Source organism: Erpetoichthys calabaricus, chromosome 17 (genome assembly GCF_900747795.2).
Source record: "Erpetoichthys calabaricus chromosome 17, fErpCal1.3, whole genome shotgun sequence".
Taxonomy (NCBI): Eukaryota; Metazoa; Chordata; class Cladistia; order Polypteriformes; family Polypteridae; genus Erpetoichthys; species Erpetoichthys calabaricus.
Window position 1 is genome coordinate 72,669,223 of NC_041410.2, and position 17,511 is coordinate 72,686,733.

General features: G+C 38.0%; 1 protein-coding gene across 14 annotated transcripts in view; it reads right to left on the reverse strand.

Moving 5' to 3' along the window:
- The window catches only part of mef2aa (myocyte enhancer factor 2aa), a 521,886-nt gene that overhangs the window by 453,275 nt on the left and 51,100 nt on the right, over positions 1-17,511 (reverse strand). Inside the window, exon 1 of one of the 14 annotated variants that reach the window (XM_051920744.1) lies at positions 7,927-7,944. The exons of 12 other annotated variants lie outside the window; for them this stretch is intronic. The gene's annotated coding sequence lies outside the window, so the exon portion shown is untranslated. Of the gene's footprint in view, positions 1-7,232; positions 7,414-7,926; positions 7,945-17,511 lie in introns of those variants that run through there. One more of the 14 variants, XM_051920743.1, reaches the window with a different exon arrangement.

Consider the following 17,511-nt stretch of genomic DNA (forward strand, 5'->3'; position numbering starts at 1 on the left):
GTAAAACTTTTTATAAGCAAATCAGAAAAACCTTTCCAAATCATCACATACAATATTCATTAATCCATACATTTTCACAGCCCATTTATCCTGCAGCAATGGGTACGATGAAACACATTCAATGGATAGAAATTCAATTTAATATAGTTCACACATAAATACAACAACAATATGTCGCTATTAAATTACCAATCAAATTTTCAGCATGCCTTTAACGGTCAAGTTCTTGAAGAAAGGCCTTGCAAACCTTACGTTAAGATGAACACACCATACAGAGGATACCACAGTGGGGAGATAGACTACAGCACTTTGCGGCCTGGATCAAGGGTAACATTATTTTTCCCTACAGTCTATATAGAATGGTGAGGCCATTAAAAACAAAGCATATCCCAAATTTACAAATTTGGTTAAAGATCGTGCCCTTGGAAAGGAACAAAAAAAAATCTCACCTTACAGACTGCAGGTTTTACAAATGCACCTTAATATATGCTGAACAGTAGTTGGCTAAAGCCTAAATAAAACTACCATTACAAGTCCAGAGTTACCTGCCAAAAATATTCTTTATGTGACTTCTTATTAAAGCACCATTAACACACTTTTCTATCAAAATGTGGTGTTCCATGTACATACTGAGTAAAGCAGAGTTATATGTGTACTGTAAGTAACAGGACAGCCAACTTCAGTCTTTCTCTAGATTCTGTTTGTAATTCAATTTTTTCCAGTGATGTTTTGCCCTGCTCAACCAAAGAATCTAAACTTACAGGTTTACTGGGCTAAAGAAACTTCTATTGCTCTCCTCTTTGTCTGCTATGATTAGTCATGGGAAAGGCACTTAACGAGTCAGTTATTTTAATATTTTTTGAGCTACAATATGGTGCTCTCTTATGAGAAGTCCACAGTAAGTGTCCAATGAAAGAATGGAATCTCTTAAAAAAATGGTGTAGTTTTTGTGGGTTCCTGTGATATATTTGAGAGGAGATTATCTGACTGGATATGGTACAGTATACAAATAAATATGCTACTACCACCATAGGCATTATCCTATGAAAATGTTTCTTGCAAGAAAGAATTAGGCATTCTAATATCTTTAGTCTCTGTTTTCATGTATTTATCTGTCCTGTTAAGGTTCTGTTTTGTATATGAACAATCCACCACTCTGTTTTCTTTCCTAGAACTTAATTACTATAGTGAAAATTAATTTTTTTAGGTATTTATATTTTATATTTTATATTATAGATAGATAGATAGATAGATAGATAGATAGATAGATAGATAGATAGATAGATAGATAGATAGATAGATAGATAGGGCACTGTATCATAGATAGATAGATAGATAGATAGATAGATAGATAGATAGATAGATAGATAGATAGATAGATAGATAGATAGATAGATAGATAGATAGATAGATAGATAGATAGATAGATGCATGCACTGGTTCATTAAATGAGTTAACCTCAAAATATTCATTATATTTCTCAACTTTACAACTGTCAAAAGTTACTGGTACCACAATACACTGTTTAGAGGACTGGATTCAATTCACATTTTGTTCATTACTGGTACAAATTTTTCAAAAACTTTTAATGTCCTATGGCTTTCTTCACAACTTCAAAAAAATGAATGCCAAGTGAATTGGTGGGGTTTGAATGAGCATTTTTGTGCGTGTATCATACTCAAGTATAGGGCTGGTCTTTGTTTTCAGCTCATCCTACTGATAAAACCTTTAGAATTCCACAATCCCTGAATTGAAAGAATAAGTACAGAAAAAAACATTTCAGTGAATGGAAAAACACTAAATGCTTCATAAATTGAGGGACATGATTGCAGTTAAACAAGACAAGGCTGTATTTTTACATCCTCATCAATACGTTAAACTGCAATGCAAATCACAGTCCAGACAGTTTTGTAGTCACCACTGACTTACCGTGTGATCTTAAGCAATGACTGTGGTCCACAAATAAAGTGGCTTATAAAGTACCTTGGAAAATGAATAATGTTCTCTACATAAAAGCACTATACAAGATTAAATGTGTTGGTAAGCTTTGGACCGAAATACTCATTTCTGCAACCCCACCTTATCAAAGCTAACTGCTTATCACAAGACATCAGTAAACTAAAACTCAACAAAAACAAACCATATGGTTATACTATACACAAATATGTTTCTACACAACACAGATTTGCTATAAATTATTATTAAGAAAAGCCCATCCATCATCTGACAAACATGCTTAATCTAATTTAAGGTCATGGCGGGCTGGTGTATAACCTAGAAGCACTGACTGTAAGGTATAAATTAACCCTGCACGAGCTGTCACTCCATCACAAAGTATACTCACTCCCATGAAAGGCCAAATAAAACCTATTATCTTAAAATGCATGCTATTGGGATGTGCTAGGAAAACTATAAAAACTACAGTACCTGGAGAAAATCCGTATCACAGGGAGAATTTGCAGACCACACACAAACCGTAACTGGGATTCTGAAGCTACAAGACACCAGTGCTAGCAACTAAAACCAGAGAACTAGAAGAGATGAAAAGTTTGAAGAATTGTCCACAACCATGCAATAATTAAACTGGGTCTTTATAAATGTTTTTATTTAAAACAATAGTAGAATAGGTGCCAGATTCAATATTTTTTAATAAAATAATATGTATTTAATACATATTTTACTACTATATTTGGGTGGTGGAAAAGGAGGCCTTGAAACACGATGGTATGCACAAGCAAGGGCAGCCAGATCTACAAGGGTGGCTCCAGCAACTAACAGAAGGAATGAAGCAGGAAACCAGCATTTACAAAATTCCACTTACAGGGTACATGGTCCATTTCACTGCAACTACAGACCCAACTGATCATATGTTACAAATAAAGAGGACAGAATATATAGATGGGTATTTCTTTTTAATTTGCAATGCTTTCAGTAGTGTTATATGCTTCTTCTCATACCATACTGCCCATATGTTGTAATCAATTTATTTTACAATAGGTTTCTTCATAGTTAACGATTCATATTTGCGACCACTTGGGGTGACAGGAAATAGAATCCCATCTTTGCAGTAGGATGCCAGTCCTTCAGTGAGCATAGTTACATTTACTCACATTGGGATGATTTAATTCTGTTTATCAATCTAAGATTACATCTTTAGATTGTAGAACTCCTGTGAATATTGCAAAAACATGCCAGCTTCGCGCAATGACTGACCAGCCATTAATATAACCTACAGTAGGTCTCCAGGCAGGTGCAGTGGCAGCACTCTGCAGCCCGTAATTAATAATGTACAATAAATACAAATTACAAATTAATAAAACCTAAACTTAATGTCTAAATAAAACTTCCTGGTAATACCCCCACACATTTACCAATGAGGCTAGTACTGAATAAATTCAATGGTGCTGAAGCACGTTAAGGGTTTTTGAGATACTTGTGTACTTTCACTGCTGGGACTGAAAACATGCATAAACATAGATGATAAAACTGCACTGTATTCTTTGGGTTACAGATTCCCAATAACTTGGACTCATGATATTGAGAATAGCTAAATGTGCATTAGGAGTGAATATTGCCATATACATTGTAATATGGGTTGTTTTGGGAATTGAATATATTGTAACTGTACTTCCTTTGGGCAGTACGGTTGCACCGTCAGACACACTGCTGCCTCACAGTAAGGAAAACAGGATTCAAGGATTCACATCCCAGGTTTTCAGTGTGTGGGGTTTGCATATTCTACCCATGTCTGTATGGGTTTCCCCCCTGGTGCTACTCCCACTGTTCAAAGACCTGCAGGTTAGGTAAATTGAGGACCCTAAAATTAGTCCTAGTATGTGCGCATGTGTTAAGCCCTGTGGCTGGTACCCTATGCTACTTGAGACAAGCACCAGCCCTCTGTGCAAACCTGGTCTAGATGGAGTGTGTCAGAAAATTACATATAAAAATGCACATCCTTCTTCCTTGCCTTTTTATTTAATGCCTCTTGCTATATTACTGAATAAGCAATCAAATGTAAACTTTCCCTATGATGTACAATAAATTAAAGCTGAATCCAAAAAAAGAGGAGATCATTAGAGTGTTGAACATTGAAACTTTAGTTGAACAAATGTGTACTATACTAGTAATTCTAAATATATAAAAAGAATCATATGTACCATGTATATAAAACACAAGCTGTCAAACAGGTGTTAAATATTAACACATATATTGTAGTGCAAATATCATACATTAGAAGTCAAAATTTTAACACAATAAATGCACATTTTTATTTTTGGACTGTCAGAATTATGGAGGGTATGCTATTCAAGGATATACAACACATTTTCTTTTCTCTCTTGAGCTTCTGTAAATCTTTTAAATTTCCTCTTGCGGACAAATAAAGTATATCTATCTAAATAAATTGATTTTCTTTAAAGGGCCAAGTAAACAGGAACATGATCAACACAAGTATTAGGATGTTTAGTTGCACAGAAAAACTGCACATAATAACTTGGTTTAGCCTGAATGACTATAAACATGAAAAACTGTTAGAAATTCTGTCTCTTTCCCAAAGACAGTTAGCCATAGCGTAAGAAATGGAAGGAAGTAGACAGGTTCTTTTGGAAAAAAAAAATACAAAACTTCAATATGCTAAAGGATGTTAAGATTTAAAATTTAGAATAAGGGCTTGGTCATTATGGCAAAAATTTAACTCTGAATGATACCTAAATCACTGGCTTCCCACAGCATTGTTTAACTATATGCAAGGCCCTGAATATAGATACATTCCCATCCTACACTATTATGATTCCTAAACAACAGTTCGGTGAGGACATAACCTGGAATGTAGGCATAGAACACATTCTATGGTCAATGGCTTTGTGGAGAAATTACTTGGGGCGGGGGGACTTTGGGGGGGGGGGGGGTAGGATAACAGACTTCCCATATAAAAAAAACAAAAATGTCATAAAACTGTCTGAAATTTTATTGTGTTTACTAATTATGTATGAGGATAACAGAGTTCCCATATAAAAAAACAAATGTCATAAAACTTCCTGAAATTTTATTGTATTTACTAATTTTGTATATTCTTGAACTAAATTACATAACACTGATGTAATATTCAAAAAGAAAGAAATCGTATGTACTGTGCATATAAAGCGAAACCAGCATTAAAAATTAACATTGACTATTAATATTTGGTATTTGTGGTACAAAGCGTTTATAGCATAAATGCACATTTTTATTTTTTTTTTTGTCAGAATGAAGGACAGTATGCTATGCATTTATGGAAATATTTAAACATTAATCTACCTAGACCTTAGATTGGAAATAGATAAATAGAAAAACATGTACTTTCTTGTCTACTTCAACAATAATTTTTATTTTAACAAAAAAATGTACTTGTTAGATTAATGTTATTTGCAGTTGCCCTTAGGCAGCTGTGTCTTTCGCTCACTGCTGAGTATACTATACCCCATCTAAAATCAAGTCTCTCTTATACACCTGTGGACCTTGCTTAAACCAATGGTACAAAATCCTATTTCATTGATCAAATGAATAACATAATTTAAAATAATTCCGGCATCAGCTATAAAATATAAATGTGTTTTCTGCTTATATTACCACAGGCCATTTGCTGTTTGTTACGTGATGCACGTGGTCATATATTCACAACATACAGTATATACATATATTTTTTTAAAAATCCACATAAAATTATTAAGCAAGTAAAATGTGCCAACATTCCCTATACCAGCTGCTTCTTGAACAAGCACAATTTGTACTAAATTCCCATGAGGCTTTAAGAACTGTGGCAGGTAATTTGTTACAGATGACTATCAATGAAACTCAAAAGGTTGAAGATGCATAAAGAATTTAGCATAATAGCTTGAGCTGAGCATATTCACGTACAAATCATAAATATAATCTGGGCTTTCACTATTAATTTTATGAAAGTACTTGAATGGATAAAATTAGCAGGCAAAAAGTCAACTTTTTCCAACTGGTTCAAAGCGTCCATACACTTAACAGTAACTGTGATGTGCCTGATGTAAAATTAATATATATTGTCTAATATTGTATTTTGCTGCCTAACTCTATAAAAAGGCCTGGACTACATACAAATAAACTGAAAAAGATGTTTAATGATCTGTCCACCAAATCACACCAGCATGCACCAAAATAGGGTAAAGACAAAGTGGCATGGGTATTACTTTAAGCAAGAATGTGATGACTTTAAAGAGTTCAACTATTAGCAGTTACCGATTTTTCAACACCACATTTGGGGATGAAACTTACACCCCTGCATGCCAACAATACCAGATCGCCATTAGCGCGTATCGATTTTCTTTACATCATGCAGCGAACATGTAGGGCGCTATATCAACTGAGAGCCGATCGACTGAGAAATTATTGTCTCTTGACATTTCTAAACAATCCACAGCTGTCATATCCATAAGCTCAAGTCGACAAGCAGTTAGGACAAGACGGGAACTGACTCCTCTCAAGGATAGTGGGGGCGCAAATGGGGCGGTACAAAAGGAAAAGTTTAACCTCTTTCCTTCAACTTTGGCAAGCGTTTGCACGCACCCTCTTATCTTGGAGGCAATTTGTTGTGCGAGCTTAGTGGCCGTTATCTGCAAGTTAAAATGCCTCTGGTATATCATTGCTGGAGTTTTTCTGTCCAGACCTGGAGCCATTGTGACGGTGGGAGATGCGCTCCTGTTCACTGCTCGGGGCATCAAGAAACAACCAACCGACAGACCGACTCATTCACATGATTATACACACTCAAGTGCCAACTCTTCTTTGCCCACGTACCGTACTGAAAGTGAGAGGTAAAATAGATACTATCGAAAAGCGGACAGAGGGATTCAGGAAAATGACTTCCTCGGTCTTTCTCTATCGGCTCCACGTTCCCAACAGGGCAAGCCGTAATGACTACTGTGCATTCAATTATAGTAATTAGAAAAATAACAAACGAACGCTGACAGCTCCTCTGAACTGACACCAAACAAAAAATCCGTATGTAAACCCGGGTGGCGAGCATGCTGCGACTGTTGTCACGGCTTATTTTGCGTAAGCTGAAGCCCATGCGAAGAGAAACGAAGCGGCATTTCGCAGCAAAAACTGCGCGGCAGCCTTGGTCTTATTGACACTCCTGTATGCTATCGTTCTCCCTCTAGCTCCTTTAGTCTCGCGCAGCCGAGTCCCATAGTGCAACATTGTTTCTATTTTTAATTACTCACCGCTTTTTTCCTTCCCGTCCCCTGTCGGATATAGATACACTGTATCAATGACTCCAATGGATACACTGTGACATTAACGTACTCTCCCTCACATTGATACACGGGGCTTCTATTTTTAGGAAAGTGACAAACTCAAACACGGGCGATAAAGAGGGCCCAGCCTCTAGGTGCCCGCTGACTCCGCCCCATCGCCCGACTCACTCCTCCCCCAGTTCTACTTCTTGATTCCTCCGCAGAGGAACCCGGCGGCGCGGCCAATACGCCACCTGAGTTGGAAGGCAAAGCATGCGAGGTTTTATTAGTATTATTGTAATAGTCATCAGATGTGACTGGCGGTTTATAATCCAGACCTGACAGGTTTTATGACGGCGTCGGCCGGCTCATGAATAAAAATAACTTAACTCCTAACTACAAAAATACCAACCAACGTTCAAGTGTAGGAACTATATATTTTGCTTCGCGCGTAGGGGAAGAAAACCCTTCATAGCTGTCAAATGACGTCAGTTTATCAGAGGTGAGGCTATACTGTGGTGTGGTCAGGATTCGTCTCCATGTGTCTTGAAATAATTAATTGAAATGTATCCGTTCGAATACCACAAATTGTAAATGTACCACGAATTGACACTTAAAGCTGATTCCAAAGTTTGCCATGTTTGATACGTAATGCTAAGAACAATAAGAATAATTTACTTACTTTCCCACTGGTACTACACCTTTTAACATTGGTTGGCTCTGAAAGACCCTTAGATACGATTGACGTCATTCATGTACAGGATGGCAACAATAGGCGCGTGGGCTGATGATAGAAAACACAAGTTACCAATCGGGCTATCGCTGCTCTCTTATTGTGACGAATCCGCGCGAAGTAGGGTGGGCCTCTACATAATTGCGGCTATACCACGTGTTTAGCGCAGTTGCGCGAAGGAAGAGGTGTGGCGTAGTGATGGGACTGTTTATACTGTAACTTAAAGGGTCCGCGACTTCAAGTAAAAAGTTCTGCGGCTGCTGCACTTTCTGCTCAAGGAAGGACAAAGCCGATACGACACGGCGACAGCTGTTGTAACGCAGTCTTTTTGACTCTTCATTTCTTTGCGTTATATAAAGTTAATTAAAGCGCTCCACAGCAGAAAACCAAGATACATTTTCAACTTGCGTTTTAACCAGCACCATGCATTAAGTAATGACACTTGGAATTCTGCATATCAGAGTAACGTGTGTGTTACCAAGTTTGTCAATCTGCACACCTTTAAATGTCTGCATCTCTCTGATTACATGTGCTTGTGTGTTCGGCTTTGAGTTTGTCAGGTAGGTACTGCTGTTCATGTGAGCGAAATCTTAAAATGGTCAATGCCGGACCTTTAATTGGACAAAATGCGCTCAGGCGATGAATGGATGTAAGGTTATGTAGGGGTTCCTGAAAAGTTTGTTTTTACCGCACTTCTTTTTTTCCTTGTGTGATCTTGTTTTCAGAAATTTAAGTTGGGCATTTGAGATTTTGAGATAAATACCTAACAATAGTACATTGGTGTATGAAGCCAACCAATCAAACCGTCGGTGTGATTTATACTTTACGTGTGCATAAATGTATGCTTTTTTATTTGTGTACATATTTTTTGTGAATTTAGACCAGTTATGTAGGGTGGCTTTAGATGCATAAGCTCCTTATCTATTGTATGCCAAACTCCTGATCTTTTGGTCTTTTTAATATTCCCCCAACAATAAATGTATATTACAAAACTGTAATTTTCATAGTGCACTAACCCCTTTTTTATTGTTGCACAAGTATATGAACTTCTTGAAAACCCCTGGATTTTTATTTATACCTAGACACACACTGTACATAAAGGGGGTGAAAGCCTCTGATACATCTGGGCTATTGTACTTTGGTGTCAGTTCACTTTAGCTATGCTGCAGCTGGTTCAAAATGTGGTAGCCAGGTTATTGACAGGCACCCAAAAGAGGGAACACATTACTTCACTGTTAGCCTCTCTCTTTTGGCTGCATTAGGTATAAGACTGAGTTTAAGGTGCTTTTGTTTGCGTTTAAAGCTGTAAATAATCATACACTTCCCCATATCTCAGATCTTTATAAGTTCGGCACCTGCGGGATGCTCGGGTCTTTTTCCCAATCTCTTTTTTTCCAGTGCCACACACACTCTGCATTCAGAGTGGTGATCAAGTCTTTTTACTGGCTGCCCCAAAACTTTTGAACACCGTACCTATGAAATGTCAGAATCACTTCCACTGTTCTGACATTTAAATCCCACCTAATGTCTCACCTTCTTACTCTGGTTTTTGGGGACATAGTATACAGTAATGTATTTGCTTGTGATATTTAGGGATGGGGAAGTCCTTTGGTTTGGGTTTGAATCATTAGTGTTTATGTATTGATATTTTTTGTGGATTATTGTTTCTGTTAATTTTTTTATCTTGTTTTTACTTTGTACAGCTCTTTCGTCTGTCTTTATTTGTTTTAATTGTGGTTTTTAAATACATTTGGATTGGGATATGGCCTTGTAGAAACACCCCAATTTAGCCTGTACAGTACTAGAAAAAAACCTTGTTTGTTAAAGCATTGCACACATTATGTCAGAACTATTATAATCTATAATAAATGCCCATTTCACGTGTAAGCATCCAGAGACAAACTACAAAACAATACAGAAGTGATAATCATGTGCCAAGTACCAAGAACGCACTATAATTCCTAATTGCTGAGTGAACCAGGAACAAATAAAAGTGCACCATTTATTGGACTAAAAGAGTAGCTAACAAATTCTGCTGCTGGGATCACAATGATTCAGAGTGCTGTAATATTTAAATTCATCAAATTATCTATGGACATAATCTTGGAAACAAATCACTCAGACATAGCTGAAGAGCCAAGAACTTAGCAATTCACAAATAATTTGCCTATAGTCATGCATTGACCTAGGCCTCTGTGGTTTAAAAACCAGATTGGGCTTTGTTCATTTTGATAATTTGATGTTAAGGCACTTCAGTGTGCACGGGCCTTCTCAGGTTGGCCTATTATGAATTAATAATGCATTACCAAATAGGCAGACCTTATATGGTAAAAGCTGAGCATCATCTTTAATCATGTAACTTCTGTTCTTTTGTTGTTTAACCTCCTTAGCATTGCATTTCTTTCTCAAACATGTAAAAAGCTTTGCATTTGTGACTTGAAAAATGACATTTTTTATCATATCTCATCTTTCTACTGTAAAACACTGAAAACACTAAAAGTACAAAGTCAGAAGTATATAAAGAATAATAATGATGAATTATAATATGAACAGAACACTGCACATGTGCAAGTGGCGGGACAGTCAATTTCAGATTCACCAGAATCACATTCGATTTCACTGTCAATTTCAGTTTCACTGCCTGAAGGCAGATTCACTCCGTCATCATTGCTGATGAGAGGTGTTTCTTACAAGATGCCATTATGAGGCTAGGAGAAGATGCTTCTACGCCATTGCTCAGGTAACGCTTGGCCCTCACACTTAAGTCAGCAGTAATGCTGTTGGCAGTTTTACAGCCCAAGTAAACCTCTGGGCTTACGTGAGACGTTTCTATGCTTTTGCCCGAATAACATTCTGGACTAATGCTTTTAGCACTTGTTTTACAGCCCAAGTGACTCGGGTGAAAAGCTAATAAGGCTAATGTTGCCTGTTTCAATATTTTTGTCATGTCTGGGTTTGAGTCTTTATTTTCTACCATCTTCTATTTTGTTTTATTATTAAGCAATTTGTTTAATTATTATAATGATTAAGATTAGACTTCTGGCTTGTTACTATTAATCTTAAATAAATGATAATCGAAGATGTACATCTGTCATCGCAGACGCATACATGAGCAGTCAGCCTGTGTCACCTGCCTTTTGGATGAGCTGGGAATTTGAAAATTGTCACAGTTTGAGTAAAGAGGATCATCAGCACCCGATGGCTACCTACATCTCTAACATCTGGACATGTAACAAACTATGAGAATGTAAAGTGTGTATATATTAATAATGTATATGTTAAATATTCCCAGACTCGGCTGGTAGCACTGTGATTACTGCCTGCTGCATCATACCACAGGAGCAGCTTGTCGAAAGATAGAATATGGAGCAAGGATAAAAGTAAGGTGGAAAGTACTCAGAATTGGTCTCCATAAATGTGGATTAACATTTACATGTCATGGCAATTAATGGCAAGTTCATGTACTGTGGCATTTGCAGCTCAAACGTTTTATTTCAGATGCTCTTTTATTGCTCAACATTTTTTCAACTGATATGATCAGATGGATTGGAAAAGGAAGGAATGGGATTGAAAATGATTGAGTGAGCAATTATGAAAAAGTGAGCAAATTACAATTAAAACTAAAATGTTTATTATTCAGTCATTGAACTACTGAATGAATTTGTCCATGTTAATACCTAGGGATATAAGTTACATCGTCCTGATTAAGGTTTATTAACTCAGGAACAGAATGATTCACTCTGTACTAATGTTCTAATAAATGACTCATTCTGACCCAAGATTACCGTTAAGCTAACCAGGAGGGCATTGCAAAGAGCTAACCTCCATCCATCCATCCATCCTCTTCCGCTTATCCGAGATCGGGTCGCGGGGGCAGCAGCTTGAGCAGAGATGCCCAGACTTCCCTCTCCCCGGCCACTTCTTCTAGCTCTTCTGGGAGTATCCCAAGGCATTCCCAGGCCAGCCGAGAGACATAGTCCCTCCAGCGTGTCCTGGGTCTTCCTCGGGAAAATCATTTCAGCCGCTTGTATTCGTGATCTTGTTCTTTCGGTCACTACCCATAGCTGATGACCATAGGTGAGGGTAGGAACATAGATTGACTGGTAAATTGAGAGCTTCGCCTTGCAGCTCAGCTCCTTTTTCACCATGACAGACCGATGCAGAGCCCGCATCACTGCGGATGCCGCACCGATCCGCCTGTCGATCTCACGCTCCATTCTTCCCTCACTCGTGAACAAGACCCCAAGATACTTGAACTCCTCCACTTGGGGCAGGATCTCGCTACCATCCCTGAGAGGGCACTCCACCCTTTTCCTGCTGAGGACCATGGTCTCGGATTTGGAGGTGCTGATTCCCATCCCAGCCGCTTCACACTCGGCCACGAACCAATCCAGAGAGAGCTGAACATCACGGCCTGATGAAGCAAACAGGACAACATCATCTGCAAAAAGCAGTGACCCAATCCTGAGTCCACCAAACCGGACCCACTCAACGCCCTGGCTGCGCCTAGAAATTCTGTCCATAAAAGTTATGCACAGAATCAGTGACAAAGGGCAGCCCTGGCGGAGTCCAACTCTCACTGGAAACGGGTTCGACTTACTGCCGGCAATGCGGACCAAGCTCTGGCACCGATCGTACAGGGACCGAACCGCCCTTATCAGGGGGTCCGGTACCCCATACTCTTGGAGTACCCCCCACAGGATTCCCCGAGGGACACGGTCGAATGCCTTTTCCAAGTCCACAAAACACATGTAGACTGGTTGGGCAAACTCCCATGCACCCTCTAGGACCCTGCTAAGGGTGTAGAGCTGGTCCACTGTTCCGCGAACAGGACGAAAACCACACTGTTCCTCCTGAATCCGAGGCTCGACTATCCGATGGACCCTCCTCTCCAGGACCCCCGAATAGACTTTTCCAGGGAGGCTGAGGAGTGTGATCCCTCTGTAGTTGGAACACACCCTCTGGTCCCCTTTCTTAAGGAGGACCACCACCCCGGTCTGCCAATCCAGAAGCACTGTCCCTGATGTCCATGCGATGTTGCAGAGGCGTGTCAATCAAGACAGTCCTACAACATCCAGAGCCTTGAGGAACTCCAGGCGTATCTCATCCACCCTCGGGGCTCTGCCACCAAGGAGTTTTTTGACCACCTCGGTGACCTCAGTCCCAGAGATGGAGCCCATCTCTGAGTCCCCGGGCTCTGCTTCCACATTGGAAGGCATGTTAGTGGGATTGAGGAGGTCTTCGAAGTACTCCCCCCACCGACCCACAACGTCCCGAGTCGAGGTCAGCAGCGAGAGCTAACCTCAATTAGCATATTGAATTTGTAGACACAACAAGGTGGACTTGCTCTATTTTAAAATCAATACCTTTAAACGTAAACCTGCAGTGCAACTGAGCAGATCTGACTACATCTTACTGCCACCTATAAGACTGTGAATGACAGTTCTTACCTGTGTTTATATATACAGTATCTATTTATGCTTCCTGTTCCATCACTTGGGATTTGTATACAATGAACAGAACCTTCCGGGATTGTCCTAGCAGACCACAGTCCACTTTCTAGTTACTCTTCCCCTCTTGTTTAATCTCCATATTGGCTGATTTATATTAATTATTATATAGAAATAATAAATTTAACAAAGGTGCTTTTAGTCTGTTACAACCTTATTAAAATATACTACTAAAATGCTCTGAAGGAAAATGTTGCCATTTATGTCCACCTAGACTTTTATTTATTATTTTTTTCTCCACCTAGACTTTTATTTATTATTTTTTCTCTTAAGTATCAAAAGCTAATTTGTAATTTTTTTGCTTATTTTTTAAATACAAATTTTTAGCAAATAATAACAATCTAGCATTCTTTTTTTTTCATTACAAATTTTTAGCAAATAATAAAAATCTAACCTTCTTTTCTGCTCTGTAAATAGTAGATTCTAATTGTAACATGCAAGTAATATCTTTGATTTAAATACATTTTTAAAATAAAATGTTAGCATTACATAATAGTGTTAAATTTTATTAGGGTGCATTCTCTATTGTCAGTACACACCACACTTGTTAAACCTCAGGAAAATCATAGTACTGTGCATGTGATTTTAAATTATCATCAATCAATGCTTATTTTCTATAAGACAATTAAGAGCATACACAGGCCCAACATACTTTACAGAGCACTACTGTGACTGCAGCTTTTCATTGAAAACCATTTCTTAATTACTGGCCAGTTTTTGCTGCTGATTAACTTCTTATGCCTTATTTTAATTGATGTTTTGTTTATGACCCAGTCCCCTTAATTGTTTCCTTTTTCCAAGCAATAAATAAGATACAAAACAAGCCAACACATGACCAACTATCCTGCCTCCATCATTCAATATCTGAAGATAAATGATCTGCATAGATCCTCAAAACATTTTGGCATTGTTCTTAGAAAAAAGTAAATGAACGATTCTAGAAATGTCTGGTGTTTCAGAATATGTGCACCAATAAGCTATAGAATCGAATAACATGTTTAATTAACAAAAAGAATTGGCTTCTAATTAAGAAACTGGTTGGTGTGAAATTGGTTGAAGTCTGAGGCCCTGAGTTTTCTGGTCGTAGTTGCCTCATCTAACATCTCATTTCTGTTTGAGTGTGGTATTGACAGGCACTGGGTATAATTATTAGAAATGACCAATATTAAGAATAATGGGCAGTTCATTGTTGAAACTGACAACTCAGTCCAATCTAGGGAAGCTTTAATTTTTTTTTTTTATTTATAAGTTCTGGAGAAAAGTCCTATAATGAGGGAAGAAGTAGGATTTTAAATTATGGAGCCTAATAAGCAGACTCCTTCCTGTTTGTAAGGGATAATGATCTAGTGGCTAAGGAAATGGATTGGAAACTACAAGGTTGCTGATTTAGTTCCACCATTGAGTCAATGAGTCCCCTTGAGCTGATAACTTCCCCAGCCTGTGTTCCAGTTGTGATAATATAAGATTTTAAGAACAATTTTGGCATGAATAGATAGATAGATAGATAGATAGATAGATAGATAGATAGATAGATAGATAGATAGATAGATACTTTATTAATCCCAATGGATAGTCCATTTATCTCAAAAATATTTCTACCACATTGTACTTATAAAGTGCTTTGAGATTATTGTATATTCATTACTAAAAAATGCTATTTGTGTTTATCTTAAAAACTCTTGTGATCATCATGCTTGAGATTATATTATATAATAAGTATGTTTCATTTATGTTTTTCTAAAGCTATTGCAAACATCTCTGTATTGAATGCTGCAACTGACAGTACAATAACCTTTCCAGTTTAGTATGCTGTGTTATAACCTAGAGGAAAAACCCACTGTAAAACAAGAGGACACCCCAGTCAATGAAACCCTCTCCAGTGTATTAAAACATTGCCACGTACTGAAAAAATATTTTAAACCTTAAAAATGCCATTCCTATAACTCCTTGAGATAATCAAGCATACAGTTCCATCAAAAAGTATTCCGACTCCTATTTTTTCACATTTTCTTATGTTGCAGCCTTATGTTAAATTTGATTACATTCATTTTTTCCCATACCAAACAACACTCAATAAATTGAAAAATTCAGACCCTACACCCTGGATTCTTCTTGGATGTGATGTGACAAGCTATGCACAACCTGAATATGGGGTTTTTTTGCTGTTTTTATCTGCAGATCCTCTCAAGCTGTATCAGGTTGCATTGAGATCTTTGTTGAACAGCTATTTTCAGGTTTCCCCAAAGATTTTCGATTGTGTTCAGGTCCAGGCTGGGCCATTCAAGGACATTACCAGAGTTGTCTGTAAGTCACTTCTGTGTTGTCTTTGCTTTGTGCTTATGGCCTCTCTAGTTTCATCAGATCCAAGAATCTTGTTTCTCACAGTATGAGATTTCCTTTGGAGCATTTTTGAAAACTCCACCCAGGCTTCCATATGTCTTTTATTGAGGAGAGGCTTCTGTCTGACCACTCTTATATAAAGCCCAGATCAGTGGAGTGTTGGCAGTGACAATTGTCATTCTGTAAGCGTCTTTTATTTCCACACTAGGGGGCTCCGCCCCCTGCTCGCTTCGCTCGCCAACCCCTGGTGTTGGGAAATTACAAAGACCGTGATGTATGAATGAGATATAGCATAGTGTGAAGGTGTAGATGACGTAGATAGGAAGCAAACAATAAAGTGTTTGGCACAGTGTAAAGGTGTACTGGAAAATTTCTTTGTAAACAATATTAGTAGTAAAGATGGTGTCTTGTCCTTGAATGAGTTTTCCTTGGCATGGAGCATTTATGACCTTAAATTTTTTTTTTTTTTTTTTAATATTTTTATTTTATTATGACCTTAACTTTAACGTCAGATGAACGTCGAACTTGTGAGAAGGCCACATAAAGTTGTCCATGTACAAAAACGGGCTCAGATAGGTAGATGCCAACCTTGTCCATGGTTTGTCCTTGTGATTTGTTGATGGTTATGGCAAAGGCAGGTTAAATGGGGAATTGTTTCCGTTTAAGTGTAAAAGGTAATTCCAGGTCAGAACTTGTAAGGTCAAATCTAGGAATTAGAACAGTATTGTTAGCATGTGATCTTGTAAGAACTGTTGCTTGAATAACATTGTGTGTCATGATGTAGATGACTAAACGTGTACCATTGCATAAACCCTGTTTAGTGTTAAGGTTTTTTAATAGCATGATTATTGTTCCGTTTTTAAGGCTAAGACTGTGTTGTGGTAATCCGGCTGGGTTAATAGTGTTCAAATATTCAAAGGGGAAATTAAGATGGTCATTGTCGTCATCAGAGTCAACTTTGTCAGAGCTTAGAAAGAGGTGTGACTCTCCAGGAAGTAATGAAATGACCTGGTTATTAATGTGATCAACAGTAATATTTTTTGGACATAATATAGTTCGTTGTGTTAAAAGGGGTATTTGATCTAATGAGACCACTGTTCCAAATATTTCCGTAAGTAAGTCGTCTCAGATAAAGGGTTGAGGAATTGTAATAATATCTGGGTGAAGTCCATCTGTATTGGTGAGTGTACAATGTCCTAGTTGAAATAACCAATTGTTATATTCAGGATCTGGACATCGCATGTTTTGTACCAAGTGTATCTTTTGAAAGCAATGCCAATTGTCCGCGTAACATTTTTTGTTCCGCGGTTTTCGAAGCGCGTTCTAGGCGACGACGTGAATTTTTTTTTTGATGCGGGTTCGTGTTTGTGGTCCCATTACTCGAGCCGTCTAGTTTTGTACCCGTGATCGTGAATTGATGACTTGTTTGATCTGTATAGTTAGGAATATGGATAAGTAGTAAGGAGGATCGAACTCACTGTTAATATGCGGACTGTTCGTTTCTTCGTATTATCACCAATCAGGTCTCGCGCCTGTATATGTATTGTAGTTCGGTCTCTTGTTGTTTATGTATGACGTCGTCGCGTATTTTAAGGTGGACTGAACAATAGCTGAGCGCATGGCATGTGGAGCAATAGCTAAGCACTGTCTAAAATCTACTCCTAATAAAAGTACCTTTCCTCCA